The 15,515-nt window shown below is 39.1% G+C and overlaps 1 protein-coding gene across 26 annotated transcripts in view; it reads left to right on the forward strand.

The window, feature by feature from the left end:
- Positions 1 to 15,515, forward strand: part of ZBTB20 (zinc finger and BTB domain containing 20) — a 470,842-nt gene that overhangs the window by 151,876 nt on the left and 303,451 nt on the right. For 24 of the 26 annotated variants that reach the window (XR_002439293.1, XR_002439294.1, XR_002439295.1 and 21 more), the window contains 2 exons: positions 10,440 to 10,525; positions 12,393 to 12,468. The exons of 1 other annotated variant lie outside the window; for it this stretch is intronic. The gene's annotated coding sequence lies outside the window, so the exon portion shown is untranslated. Of the gene's footprint in view, positions 1 to 10,439; positions 10,526 to 12,392; positions 12,469 to 14,371; positions 14,769 to 15,515 lie in introns of those variants that run through there. One more of the 26 variants, XR_002439307.1, reaches the window with a different exon arrangement.

The following is a 15,515-nucleotide window of genomic DNA, read 5'->3' on the forward strand; positions in this document are numbered from 1 at the left end:
ATAAACTCTTTGTTGTAAATTATAGAAACTAGAGAGCAGGAGGCCTGTGTTTAATACAAACATTCTGTGGTTAAATTATCACTTTAAGTGTTTACCCCATAACATAAAGAGCGATGAAAAAAGGAAACTTTGCTAGAGGGGTTTCTTAAGGGTATGAAGCTGAAGACTGAAATTCCTTAGCTATGGGCAGTCATCTCTAACTCCCTCTGCCTTCTGTCTTTTATTTCCTCTGAAACATAAATTGATTATCATATAATCCACCCTGAAATTGAGTTCCTAAATCTTCTCTTTGTTCCTATAAGAGGTCTGTGGCAATAGGAAAGATCGGTAGTGTTTAAGAGTAACCAAAAATCCCATTTACCCCCGATTGTTCAGTATTGTGTCCCACTTGTATTCCTGCTTCTGTCTTTCATCTTAGAGGTGGCAGCCTAACAAAATTTGAGTGACAGTATGGGAGTACTTAAAAGAAAAAGGCAAAAAAATAAACAAACCCCCAAAATTGTGGGAGGCTTTCAGAAAAAAAAAAAAGGTGCTTTAGCATTATAATACAGTACTTGAGTATGACAGCCCAAGATGCAAACGGTTGAATGTGCAGCTCCCCTTATACATAATGACTTCTGCTTATCACCTGTGCTCACCAGCTTTTGAAATCTCCTTTCTGTTTCTATCATAGCATGAGTTACATATCTGTGTTGATCTCATTTCAGAGTGATTTGTCAACATGAACCTATTGTGAAATTAAAGGTCAGTAACAGGCCAGGCATTTGACAGGGTAAGCAATGCACACTGGAAAGGAAGAGGTCAAGAATAACAAATCAAATCCCAAGTCTTCAGATGTGCCTCGTGAGTAGTGCGTTTTGCTGTTTAGGAACAGAGACGCTTCAGAGTGGAGCTCTCATTCACAGCAAGACAATATGCCAGTATCTGTCACAGTCCAAGTCTTTGCAACGCTGCTGAAGTCAGAGAATTCAAGTCCCAGATTCTTCGATTCTTTTAAGATCAACTCATTTTCCTTCTTGCTATTCCAGTAAATCCAACATATGTACATGCACATGCATACACATGTAGATGTACTGATTTTTCTTTTCCAAAGCATGGACATAAAATAATAAAAAGAGAGCAGAATCATGTTGGTTTCTTTTTTTCTTTGTCCTTTTATTTTCTGGCAAAAGGTACTTCATAAGTAGTTTATATTCCAGCTTCATTTTCTTCCATTCATTCTCTGCTGGGAACAAAGTCTGAAGGATTAAGACAGAAACAACCCTGTATTATGTAATTCAATAAACAAGCAAAAAGTGTTCTAAATTGCACTGTTTAAAAAATAAAAAATAAAAAGCAACATTTCCACTTCTGCTCAGAAAGAACTGAAGCAATGCTATTCGCATTTCCATGCTTTCCTTCCATCTATTTTGGAATTCAGTGAGCAGTAACGTACAGACAACAGTAAAGACTGCTGTCCTTTTCTTTGTTCTTTCATCTGATTCTTCTGCTCCCAGTCTGTAGGAGAATGAATCTAGTCTGACTAGAGAATTTGCACCTTGCTTTTCTCATAAGGAAGATGAAGTTTTTTAGATAGCAGTAGGGACAGTTTCTGGTCTCATTGAAGTCACTGGCAGTTTTCCAGATGATTTGTTATGAGATTTGGCCTTGAGAAAAAGGATCAGTCACACTCATCTCCTTTTTATTCTGAACTAGAATGACCCATATCACTACCCAGTGATGGCTGCCTAGGATACTAGCAGTGAATTTTTGGAAAATGATCAAAAGTTCAAATATATGCAAGAATGCATGAAACCCACTGTCTAAGAGACCAGAGAGAATGCAGTTGGCCTCAGCAAAATACATGATTAAATAGAACCAAATAAAGCTGGAAGCTTGTTGTGAAAGATCGTCTATATCCATTTTATTATTTGCCTGTAAAATATTATGTTAGGATGAGGCCTGGAACAGTCATTTCAAACCTAAATGTAAGTATGCATCTTTCTGCATTCTCTAAAATTTTTTGGTCACAGAGCACTATAAATGGTGCAAAACAAAGTCTCTTTTCCAAGTCCCCTACAGTGAACAACTTAAGAACATTTAGTTTTCACTGGTTTTAGGACTTTATGTCCTCAGAGAATAAATACTGCCCCTTTGATCTGTAGATATAAAAGTCAGTATTTCCCAGGAGCTGGAGAAGATCTGGGGCCCCGGAGCAGAGACAGAGACACAAAATGAGAGCCTGGCAGCTCTGGTCCATTCCCAGCATTGCTGCTGACTCCAATAATTTGAAAAAAACTATCAGTGATCCCCAATAATCCCTATTTCTGAGGTGAATTTAAGAGTACTCATTTGTTTTAGCAACATTCATTAAGGAAGGAAACAAAGCAATGTCAAATAAATAGTCAATACTCTCTGACCTCACCATTAACTTCTTTCATATTTTTATGAAAGCAGGTAGTCTGCAAAGTAAATTCACAGGCACCTGATTTTGTGCATCTGTGTCCTTTGCAGTGCCCTTTCCTATGTGAGAGGAGAAGATGAAAAACAATACTTGAATCCAACAGTTTTACCTGTGTATTGGAGGGGGGACACAGAATGCGGGGTGAGGGGTCAAAGAGAATATAAGATTGCATTACAGTACAGCTACGTCTGCATTTGAAAGCATTTCACTAACATGTTGTTATCCAGAGTTTTCCCTTTCAACGTTTCTTGTAGGAGGTGAATTTTCCAGTTGGTTTGACTTTGCTGTCAAAAAAGTCAAGCTAATTTTTTTCTTTCTTCTGATTAAGCGAATAAAATGTTAAGAGTAATTAAGCCAAGGATGCTTTTTTTTTTCCTCTGTAATTTCTAACCTAATAAACAAACTGCTTGTATCCATCTTTATAGAGAGATTTTAAAACCACTACTGAAAGTGTACTGTAAAAACACCCTTTCTCACTTGAGAGACAAAATCGCTTTGATGACCCTCAAACCTCATGTGTTAAACTCACAAGTAGAAATCATGTTTTTCATTATTCCTGTTACCTCAAGGTTACTTCAGGGCTAAGGTTTCCTGTGAAGATCAAACAAGAGCTGTTTTTTTTTTTTTCATCCTGTCTTGCACATCCTCACTTATGTCCAGATTATGCCCTCTGAAAGTACTAAGCGGGAGTCTCTGTGGCCTTGGAGCTGGAGGGAGGATTGTTTGGTGTTTTAAAGGCTCTGATCAGCAGACCAAGAGAAATCTGGTGCTTTTCTCGTTTCTGGCTCTATAACCTTGGAAAAGTCAATATGTCTGTGCCTATGTTCCCCAGCTGCAAAGGGCAAGGGGTTGCTATTTCCTTGCTGCATAGGTCCTTTGAAGATAAACCTGCTCTTGGAAATTGATAATAAGCCCCAGAGAATGCATGTGTTGGTCAGCTTCCCAGCCTGTGCCCTGAGTGAGGATGTTTTTCTCCCAGTGCCCAGTCCTGGAAATCTGCTGTGCTTGAAGACACTCACATGGGGCCTCTGTGCTCATTCCTGAGTGTACCTTGTCAGCAGCTGCTTTAGGAAACCTCTACTTCTCCCTCCACTGTTTCCCCAGCTGTTGAATAGGGCTGTTGACATGCAAGAGATTTCTGCATGCTCCTCTCATGCTTGAGAGCAATCTTGCCCGACCTGACTTAGTACTTTGGAGTTTTTGATCCCCTTTGCAGGGAGGAAGGAGTTCTTTTAGAGCTCTAACGTAGCATTTTTTCATTATTTATTTTCTGCAAATGCTCGTGTTCCTGATACACTTCTTTTTGAAATGTTTTGCTGGAGCCTTATCCACATAGGCTGATCATATGTGCCCCAGATATAAACAGGAAGAAAAGGTTTCCAGTTCCATCTGCTGCAGTCTAGAACAATTTTATCCACCATTTGCTGGGGGAAAGCAATTCTGATTTAAAGGGCATGTAAGCTGTGTTATTAGTCTGATAGGATAATGTATTATGTTTTGTTTTGTTTTTTTTTTCTGGTGAATTTTTAAACCTGAGCTGAAAATAAGTGCAATACATGAGCTGTAAGTAAAAATGTAAAAAACTGAAAGAAAAAAAAAAAGATCAGAGCTGGAATTGTGCATCAATAACATAAACTGAGCATCTGGACAATTGGTTAAAATCCCTTCAGAAAGAGGCTTCTACCAAACACCCAGCCAGCTCTTCGCCAGCAACTTTCAGCAGAGGTAAATGGGAAACCTCACAAAAAACAGCCAATTCACAGATACAGCTGCTTCACCAAGGCCCCATATTCCTTTGCCACTTGATGTAACGGTGTAGAATGCCCAAGTGACTTCTCCTTCTCAATGACTAGCTGAAGGCCCTCCTGAATCTCTCCCTCCTCAGGCTGGGCTGCTGACAGGCCCACCTTTGTAAATTTGGTGTTGGTAGCAGTGGATTCTGACAGAAGGAGCTCAGGTTTGTGTCAGGGTCAGCAGCTGGCCTGTGGATTTCAGTAGGAATTTACTGGATGAAGGCATAGCATGCAGCACCTGAATTTTAACTGTCCTGGACCTGCAGAATCCTTTGTTACTCACTTAGCATACTTAAACATGGGTGGCATTTACTGGATGTGTTAATCTTTTCCTCAAAATTAGCGTTTTCTTTAAGTTTCCTATTTTGAGTTCTGCTTTACTCTTTTGTAGCAGTCAGAAGTGCTCGGCTGTAGCTGGCGTGTGGCAGTGACCCACTGTGTGTAGTGCTGAGAGCCAGGACTGTGAGGAGGTGGGTTGGAGGCGCTGGTACCACCGGCCTTTGTGGCCCCCCAGAAAGCACCAAGGTGTGCTGAGAGAGATGTTTCTTGCAAGAAACCACCAGAGGAAGTCTGTCTAGTTTCTGAAAATTAAAGTACCTTTGAAACTGAAAGCAAATAGGAGCTTCCACTAGAGAGAAATCTAGTAGTGCATTTAAAAAGTTACAGTGATCACGTATCCATTTTTCTGCCCATTCCAAATTCAGGAATGGTTTCTTGCCAAAAAGCACCCATTAAGAGGCAAGGCCGCACGGAGCCCTGCTGCTGAAGCATGGTGCCAGGCAGCGAGGAGGGGTGGCTGTGCTCCGCTGTCATCCCCTGGGGGACAGCTGTGAAGGAAGGAAGCAGATCACAGTGTGTGAAGTCTGAGAAGTGACAGCGTTTTGCACTCAAGGCAACTGCACGAGGTTACCTGAGGATAGTGTCTGGCTCTGCTAGCTGATTGCTTTGAGCCTTCAAAAATCCATTTAATGGGGGCACCTCCGAAGCAAACCAGATATCCCTTTTACCATGCAGTCCCTGTTGAGAAGAGTATAATTTTACATTAATTACACTGGATAAGTAAGAATTTGTTATGTTCTGACTTGATCCAGTAAATTCCCATTTAACCCAGTTGTCCCTATTAAGTGTGTCAGCTCTCCTTTCAAAAGCTCTGCTGCTCAAAGACAAATTAGTGTATTAAAGTGAAAATGCGTACTTTAAGACAACAAAAATTAGGAAATCCTTATCCATTTTTTTCAGAAAGAATTATTTATTACAGAATATTACAACAAACTCTGATTGCTTACAGTTGTTTATAAAAATCAAATTTATTTTTCTTCATGCTTTTTATTTTCTCACTTCTAAGCCTTACCAGAATTCTACTTGTCACTTTCGTTTTCAGTAATGTACTTTCATTTTCTCTAATGTATTTTCATTTTGTTTAAAGTTGATTTAAAGTTTTGTTTTAAGATTCTCCTGTAAATATTGAAAAAAAATTGACCTGAAAGTACCTCCTAAGACTCATCTATTCTTTTCTGCTCTCCTTAAATTATACATAACGTATACTAGACAATAGCCAGATCTAATTCTGAACTACTTTGTTTGTCAGCTTAAGCTAAAGCCTAGGGAAAAACCATCCCTTTATCTTGCACGAAGTTAGTATGTAACTCTGTTTAACCAAAGTTGAATGTATTTTCCAAGACTTTCCCATTGGAGCACAAGTCCACTGTCATCTTATTGAAACCATGGAAAACTGTCTTTTTTATATCCATGGATAAGTGATGGGTCCTAAGTGGACACCTAGAAGTTCTCCTGAGGGCCCCTAGGTGTATTAACCATCAGGCGTATTTTATGCCATGTTTTTAGAATTTTCACAGGAAAGCCAGGCTTAGGGAAGAACAGAGCAGTGGGGTTTTAGTGTTTTGTGTGTGTGTGCATGTTTATTTTTTTCCTTTCACATGCTATTTCTTTGCTTCTACTTCACTTTTGTTAAATGGTGTCTTGTGTGCAGAAGGTGGTTTCAGAACTCAAAGATCTCCTTCTGTTATGTTATGGTTAGGCAGGTAGGTTTGGAGAGGAAAGTTAAATAATTTCTGACATGAAATAACAATCAATTTGGGCATATGGCACTTTGAGATATGTGTACAATAATCTCAGAGATGTCTGGATTGCTTAAGCACGTTATTCACTTGTTGCTTTTTAACATCTGATACATAGGATACATGCAAAATAAATGCATTATACACACAAAATAAATGCATTTTATTAAGAATGTTTGATAGCTCTGGTGATGTTCATGCTCAGAATGTGATATTTTAGAGTGTATGTTTGTATGCAAGGAATTATTGTTGCATTTTATCATCCTATGACTAGAATATGTGGAAAATGTTTTTCTACAATATCACTGCATCATATAAAATGCACGCGGTAATTCTAAATGCAGTAAAGTGTCCATGACATGATGTTAATCGTCAGTCTTTGGCCCACCAATTGTTTTCACTCATGTAAGAAGTAACCAGACCCAAACTGACTTTGAACGGTGATCCATTTCTATCTTAAAATGGATTTAAATGGAATCTTTCTCGTGCCATTCAGTCCCAAGTGGGTCATTTTTTTTCTGCTGCTCCCTGTAAGCGTGTTCTTGTTTTGTATTTCAGAACCTGGATTTTCATTTAGCAATTAATGTGGGTGATTCAAGTCACTCCTTCTGTATTTTATTAATTTTTGCCAAATATAGTATTTCTCAGCCTACTATTGATTGAGCAGAATGGGGCTTGCCTACACAAAATTTCTTAGGAAATACAATTTGCACATCCAGATTTTTAACTACGCCCACTCTCCCCATTATTGCAAGGTGTTAATCTAGTTGTATGATGCTGCCTGCACAGATGCGTACCCTCTTTAAAAATAGGTTATGTGCCTAAATCCTTGAGAGAGCTTGAATATGGAATTTTTCTAGGTCTTGGTGCTCACTGAATATTTAGCTCTTGTGGTTACTGTAGCAGTTTTTGTGAAGGCTTTTCCATGCTTTTAAAAGGTGCTTTTAGTAATTAGTTTAATCCTAAAGAGCAGCTGAGTTCTTCTGCAGCAAAAGCAACTACTAATTTTAAAAGTAATTTTAAATTTACACATATCCATTTTAACAGTACGTTTGACTTGAGTAGTTCTTTTCCAGAAATCTACCCTGGAGAAAATGTTTTTAATCAGGTTAAAATGGAGGCAAGATAGAAAAAATGTTTGCTGTGGCTTGACTGCAGCAGTGCTAATGAGCTCTGCTCTAATACATGAAGGAACATATGGCCCCCATCTGAATACAAACTGGACACAAAGCAGTAATTCAGCTGAGATGTCCTGAATATTGTAAACTGGGTGAATGTGGTTGAAGGTGTTTATAAACGGTGGCTGAATCCCACACACTGACTCACTGCCTTCTAATGTCCGGGGCTCAAGGTGTTGTTTGTAAGAGTATAGAAAATGACCAGAAGAGGGAATTCTTAATTAATGCTAACAAAATAGCTAACTGAAGTGTTATGTTATGAAGAAAAGATTTCTTGTGCTCATGACGCAGCAAGAGACGGATTATGGAGAGGGCGAGTTAGGAGAAGAAAAATCACAGGACAAGCAAATTGAGTATTTACTGGCAAATAATTGGTCTCTTAAGCTGTGGCTCTCTTCCTAAATTCTTGGCATTCCTGAGCACTAGAACTGTATTTTTAAAAATGCATCGTTACAGAGTAGATGCAAAAAAAAAAAAATCTCTAAGGCTGATATTACAGGCTTGTGCAGGTAAGGCTGTGCGTTACTGCCTATATTTCTTCTGAAGCTTTAGATTGACCGTTGCATATGGACGAAATACTGCTTTTTTCTGTTTCCAAGGAGCTGGTATTTTGGTTTCACAGCTATATTTTGTCTGAAATTTAGGGAAGTGGAGTTAGTGCTCTAGGTTGTAGTGTATGCTTTTGTGTCAGCTCAGATATGCCGATGTACATGAAAACAAAACAAGCTTTTAGGGGTCCAATTTTATTTAGTTTAATTGGGTTCTGGCTTTTCTATAAGTGCCTCTACTTTGAAAATCTATACAGCAATTGAGTGTGGAGCAGAAACATGCCTCTGTGTGCTTGTATTTTGATACAGTTTGATTTCCATAAAGGAGGGCTTGGGAGATTGTGCAGGGACAGAACTTTTCCAGAGTAACTCTCAGAGACTGTCCTCATCTGTATGTCTTCCCTAGGTGTGGCTCCAAAGGAAATGAGATTTCTGGAAACCCCTCTGTTTGCATACCTGTCTCCGATTCCTTTGATTTTTTGAATATAGCCACTTTCAGCCAACTTTGATGGGTAAAAGTGTCCAAGATACCAAAGCTTCCACGTGTTTTGTAGAAGTGGGCAGCTCTTTAAAGGAGAAAAACTCTTTTAATGACACCACTGAGGGAAAGACTGCCTCACAATTTTACCCAAAATTATGCATCAGAGACCCCACATGAACAGAAATCCATAAGACAGCAGGTTCTTTTGGCTACCTGTGGATTGGCTCAACTTCATGGAGAATTTGATTTTTGTTTATTCCACATACAAACTTTATTTTATAGTAGTGAAAAGATCTGTTAGCCTGTGGAGATCTGTAGATGGTTAAGAATACTCTGTCTTAAACAGTTCTTTTTCACATCTTAATCATTGAGTAACAAAACAGTATCATTAGCATTTTTTGTCATGCCTACAAACTGTTCTTCTTTTCTGCCTGCACTTCATGATGTGCATTAAAAAGCCAAAACCATCTCACTTTCCACAAGTAAATAAGAATAGTGTGTACCCATGAAGAGCAGGAAGGTAGTTTATTTTAAAGAGATTTGATTTTGGTTGTACCAGCCCTATCGTATGGGGTATCCAAGCTGAACATTTGACTGATGAGCTTTCAGACACCACTCTAGAAAGCCACACAGTAAGCATTACAGAACCCAATATCTGGTCCTTCAAGAACAAATTGCTAAGTGCCTGGTGATGAGTAATAGTGATTTAACCTTTCCCACGGGGGCGGTTTCTTCTTAGCATGTATCAAACTGAAGTTGGCTTATGTCTTCAAACACAGGCAGTTTTCAATTTTAAGTTTAAAAACACTTTACTGTACCACAATTGTATTGTTTATTGACTACTATGCCAATTATTTCTGTAATTATGTTTATCATTATTATAATGGTTCTTTATTATTGTTATTATTATTATGGCAATAATTAGTCCTTTTTAAACTCTCAAAACCTCTTGGCCCTTGTGATGTCTTGGTGCAGAGTCCTACAAGTTAATTATATAGTATGTGCATAAAAAATAATAATCCTTTTATTGGTTCTAATGTTCTGTCTTTTAGTTTTAATGACTGTCCCCTCTTTTCTTGGGAGGTCAGATTTTTTTTATTTTCTCTGTGCAGTTACATTTATATCGCGTCTCCTATGTTCAGTCTTTTTCATTTTCTAAATCAGTTCGACGGTTTCTAAACTTTTTGCATATGGAAAGCTCTTGGGGGTTTTAATGAGTCTTTTTACTCTCTGAACCTTTTTTGTTTCTTTTACATCATTTTTGAGGCAAGGTGATCAGGGTTGAATGCAAAATCCAGAGGGATGGCGTAATACTAACTTACGTGCCAGCATTTATAGCATTCTTGAAAGAATTTCCTTTGGAGCACCAGTCTGCATGAGGCACTGAGTGATCCCCAAAATTTCTGTTTCCTATGTCTGAGCTGAGTGCTGTGAACTCATCACGCGTTATGAGATGAAAGCAGTGGAAGTTATTATTTTATCTCCGATATTTGGAAAGGCTAACTACAGAATCCTGTGAAAAGTTTTTTAAAGTCAAAAGAGAGATCTGTGGAGAAGGATCATTGTACCTTGTGTATTGTAAACTGGAAGGATTCCACAAGATAGCGATGGCTGACATCAAAAGGAAGTACAGCTTGTTCTGTGGCTTCTAGACCATCTGCAACTGACGTGGAAGAGATGAGAGGATGCCAGACAATAGCACAGTTGTGATATAGTGGAAGTGTGAATCAGGCATTGGTCTACCCTTCCTGGAAAACAGTCGAAGCCTGGGACTGTTCCTAGGAAGGCATGCAGAGTCTTCATTTGTTTGAAAGAGATGAATTTCAGGCACTAATTCAAGACCAGCAATCACATTAAAATGTCTGGATCAAGCTTTTTCCAGTTTGGATTGTCAAATTTTATCTTTTTATTTCTGCAGATATGTAGAGGCATGTTATAGAAATATGTGTTAAGACGTCCCTGGGTCCTAGGAGAACGTATCAAGTTGGCTCTGGCTAGAAGCAAGTGAGTTTTATTCCCATTCCTTTCAGTTCATTCACCCCTTTTCCATTCTCTTCTTGCCACCTCCTGTCTTTCACCTGAATTTATTTTTCCTCTCTTCCTTACTAAAAATTCTGACTGACCTCGTACGTTTTACTATGATATAAATGATCGTGTTCATCATGAAGGTGATAAAACGTATTTCAGTGCCTTCTTGCTTGTCCAAGAGATAACATAGGTTTCAAAAAGCAGATGGCTGACTAGAGAGCCCTGATATATCACAGAGCTAACAGGTGTGGCTACCAATTCAGATTCTGCAGTGCAAAGAAATCATATTTCCCATAAAAATCAGAAAAAAGGAGAAACAGTGATAGGTTGAACTCAAAGAGTCCAAACACATACATTTTAAAATTGTATTTATTGTAGATGATGCGGGGACAACATTTGTATGCAAAAAGTAGAAATCCATTGCTAAGAAGGTAAGTTTCTTGGCTAAAGCAGAGTGCTGAAAGGTTGAGACTGCACTGAATTCTTGTGGTCATTGACCGGCCAAGTAATTTGCACAACTCTCCTAAGGTCTATTTCTCACACAAAAGCATAACTTTGCATAGGAAAAGATAAAAAAGGAAAGGCATATTACTGCTGAAATGCTAGATACTGAAGTGACTCAACACGTGTTTCCAAAATGTGTTTAATGTGTCAAGCAAAACAACACGTGTAGGTCATTAGGAAAAGTCACTCCACTACCAGTACCTCTTTCTAGTCCTCTCCCCCCTGTCTTACAGGTTTAATATGGGATCATCAAGAAATATAGCCATCACAGCAGTGGTTAAGGAGCTATGTCTGCACTTTCTCAGTTCCTCATAGTTTGACAATACTGGACTTCTCTGAGCTATTGATAACTTCAGATGATGTTTATTTGCATTTTTGTTCATACTACCAAAAATTCCAATTTTGAATGAAAATGGCTGAGGAATCTAAATGCTTTGTTACTAATAATATCATTAATAAAGTTGTTAGGCTTTAATTTTGTGATTTTAAGCTTGAGCTGTCCAACTGAAATCTGTGGCATATGCTTACTGAATCAGTGCCATAATGCAGGACTGGGAGCCCTTCATTGCCAGGTGACTTTAAACACTTTCAGTCTTGGGACATCGGAGGACTTTGAAGTGATGTTGCTTTTCCTAAGAAATCAGTAGAGTTGTCATTGCATCAGCAAGTAGTTTATACAAGATGACAAAATTACTCTTACGTTGCTTGTGGAGGAAAAGATAGAGATCTTAACTACTAACTTTCAGGTATGAGTACTGGAAAATAAGGTCTTTTAATTCATGGCAAAAATTAAGGTGAGGGAAACCATGAGGATAACTATTTAGAATTTTAGCTAGTAATGAGAAATTAGGAAAGGGCAAATAATGAGCATGGTCCTTACTGCCCAGGCATTGAAGTCTTTAAAGTTTAGATTGCAGTGGAAGTGTTTCTATATTTGGTCTATTAGGAAAAAAATTCACACTAATTCCAATCACATTTTAAAAAGCAGTGAATACAGGTATGAGAGAGTATTACAGATAAATTATCTGATACAGAAGTTTTTCCTAGAGTTACAAAATCTGTTATGTCATATTCACAGTTTTTCCATAAAAGGATTTTTCCATTAGTCCTCAGGTTGGAACAAAGTTTATAAAAGTTGGAAAAACAAGTTATAATATGTATAAAACATTCTGAAAAGTTAAAATGAAAACTTACTGAGCAGTTGATAGAAAAGAAAGTAATGGGGAGATTTTTTCTGCTTTTGTGTAGAAGGTGGGAGTGTTGACCAGAGAGTACTATAGCCAACTACGAATATATGAAACTGTTAGAGAAAAGATTTTTCTCCTGTTCCTATTTTCAGACAAATTACCTTCGTGGTCCCGGTCCTTTGGTTCCACACAATTATCGACTGAGCTGAAGGAGATCTCCCTATAGCTGTGAGTAGTAATGAGGCTTTAGCATTTCTTTGCACATTGCTACTGGAGAGTGACCCCTCTCTCTAGAAGGCTCACCTTTTCATTACAAAGGTGTTACTTCTTCTCTGCATATTTAAAGCACTGCTTGTGTTACTATGCAATCCCTTCACTGTGGAGTAACAGAAAATTCAAGCTGACATAAGTTCCAGCAAGATTCTTTAACCTTGGAAGTGAAAGGTGGCCAGTGACAGGCAGGAGCTTTGAAAAACAGCAGAAGAATGGATACATTTTGTATTGTACTCAGAATGTTGTATAAGTGATGCAAGAAACTCAGAGAGATGTCACAAACATCCTATTAGGGAGACATTGTTGACAGAATGAGTGCTACTGTCCAAAACTGCTTGAATTTTGACAGCATTATGTGATGTCATCTGAGATGTAAATAGATGCCAGGCAGCGATAGTGTCCTTCGATGAAGTCATTTATTCTTTTGACACTGATTTTTCCCCTTGTACCTGTACATGTACTCTCCTGTGACAAAGAATCGATGTGACCTCGTGAAATTCCAAGAAAAGCGGAAATCAGGTAGACAAAATGGATGCTACTACCAAGGAAAAACTACTCAGTGCTCTTAGAAGTAAAGGACACAGTGAAGTGAGTCAGTCCTCACAACACAGCACTTGAAGGGAGATGGATAAATGGTGGTTGGGCACAGCTCACAGCTCTAAGTGCTGTGAGGAGGTGATACCATGTGGCAGACTTACCTGGGATTTTCGTGCTGGCAGACAGACGGGGAAGGAAATCTTTTCATGATCAAGCGGTATAGCTCAAAGCAGCAATGGTTTTATGAATGTGAATGATAGGCAGTGGTGAATCGGAGTACAGCTGAATCCTAAACCAAGTGATTGTGATGGGGCAAATTATAGGGGGAATTTATGCAAGGATCTCTGCTGCTATAGCTTAGATGATTCAGCTGTGCTGTTTTTTCCTCACTCTTTTCCAAGTTTATTTTGTGTTATATATCATTCCTGTAATTGTGTTCTTTGTTGTTTCTCTCCTGACATGTTAAATCCCACAGCACAGTCTAGTCTTGATGTTTTCCTTCTCTTTCAAAGAGTCCCAAGAGAGAGAAGCAGGGAAGGTAGATGTATTTGACTTTGGAAAATGAGTTGATGCCAGTTGCAGAGGAAATAAAATATATCACAGGGGTCTGCTAAGGGGAGGGGAGTGAAAATATTGCTCGTTTGTGACTAAAGATTGCCTTGAAGATTGCTTCAGCTTGATCAGTCTGAAGTTCGTGTCTCACTGTTTCCATTACAAAGGCTTTAATGTTCCTGTTTCTTTTGGAAAAGGACTTCATCTATTTTGAAATAAATCCAAGGCTCCCCAAATGTACTGTTTGTTTTCAGGCTCAAAGCATGAGACCTATGCATTGGTGTCTCATTGTAGAGGGGTTAAAAGAATATTATATGATTTAGGTCATGGGCCAGGATAGCCAAGGAGTCAGGATGTGAGCAGCTCCATGGCAGCTGAGGATCCACAGCCTTATGCTGATACAGTGAGTGCTGCTTTTGCAAGGACTTTGAGTATGGAGTCATTTGAGCACAGAACAGGGCTATGGCTTCCTCATGCTCTGGGCAATGGATGCAAGCAATATGCTTAGCAGACAGGAGAACAAGCTGTCAAGCTATGCCTGGCACAAGGACCACAGGATGGGTGAGGAACTGAAGCACTCTGCTGTTCAGGGAGTCTGTACTACGGTGGGTCACTGCGGGGCTGTAATTAGACAAGGAAATCTCAGCCAGAATGAGTGAAACCTGGTAGATCTTTATTTTACATACAATTTGTCTGGTTTGCACATAGGAGGAAGGACTTCGGGACCTGTATTATGAAGGCAGAGTACTATTCACATGATATCTTCTAGGTATCAAGCTTGTAAGCCGATGCAATTCATTCCTTCAGAGGATCCCAGTCTGGATTTGTTCACTGGAGTTGATCATTACAGAGCCGTAGTACATTAATTCAAGTCCTTAGCAAACAGTGACTCGGTATCCTCCCCAAGCCTCCCACAGCTTCCTGTTGTGAGAACATAGCTTTCTGCTGTTTTTCCTTTATCTGCTCCTGAGATGTCCCTAATCTCTTCTGAGCATCAGCCCCTGTTTTTTTCAGTTCACAGCAGAGGACATTTTCAGTGCACACCTGTGGAGCTCATTCCTAACCTGTTGTTTTCATAGTAACAGTTTAACCTGGTGTTAAAATACAGCTACTGTCCTGGAATGTACATAAAAAAGAAGAAAATAAATGTACCCTCTGGAAAGAGACAATATGATCTCTAAATTAGTGGTAGCCATCCCTCATAGTGTGTGGTATATTTTAAAGTTCAAGGTCTTTTTTTTTGTTTGTTTTCTTTTTTAGTATGTTCAACTGTTAGCATCAACTGCTGATGCATTTACCTTAGGCTTTTTTCTTTAGAAATCCTACAACCTTTTTGGAAATTTCCATTCCTTGTCCACTCAGCTTTTAAAAGAAATTTTTGTTTTTAAAAAAGTGAAAGCAACTCTCATGTAAGATGAGCACAAGTGAGCTGCCATGAGGTAATTTCTCTCTGCTGTAAGCAAGCTTCTGTTTTACATGGGATGGCCACGGTGGAATGCAACAACTCTGAACGACGGTTCATGAGTCCAGAAAAATACAAGTGAGGTGACAGGAGTGTTTACACTGCTAAGTCACTGATATGAGAAGATACCGTGTTTTGAAGCCACCACTATCCTCCTTTATTAACTTCAAACCATCTGGTTTTAAGCATGTTTGACAGAAGGATAGAGGCTACAAGGAGACTGAATCCCTACCAGTTTTGTGACAATCAGAAGTGAGGAGGAGGCAAAAGTTCCTCCTGCCCTCCAGGAGAGCCTGCAGCATGCACTCAAGATGCATGCAAGGGTTGTCCGGCCAGCAGGGGGGACAACTCTCCCAAAGTGGCCTGGCAGCTGGCAGGTGTGCTTCTCAGCACATGTTCTGGGTGCCCTGCCACTGGGGATGGAGGGAGCTGCAGGTGCTGCAGATGATGA

The sequence above is a fragment of the Numida meleagris genome, chromosome 1 (assembly GCF_002078875.1).
Source record: "Numida meleagris isolate 19003 breed g44 Domestic line chromosome 1, NumMel1.0, whole genome shotgun sequence".
NCBI classification, from domain to species: Eukaryota; Metazoa; Chordata; class Aves; order Galliformes; family Numididae; genus Numida; species Numida meleagris.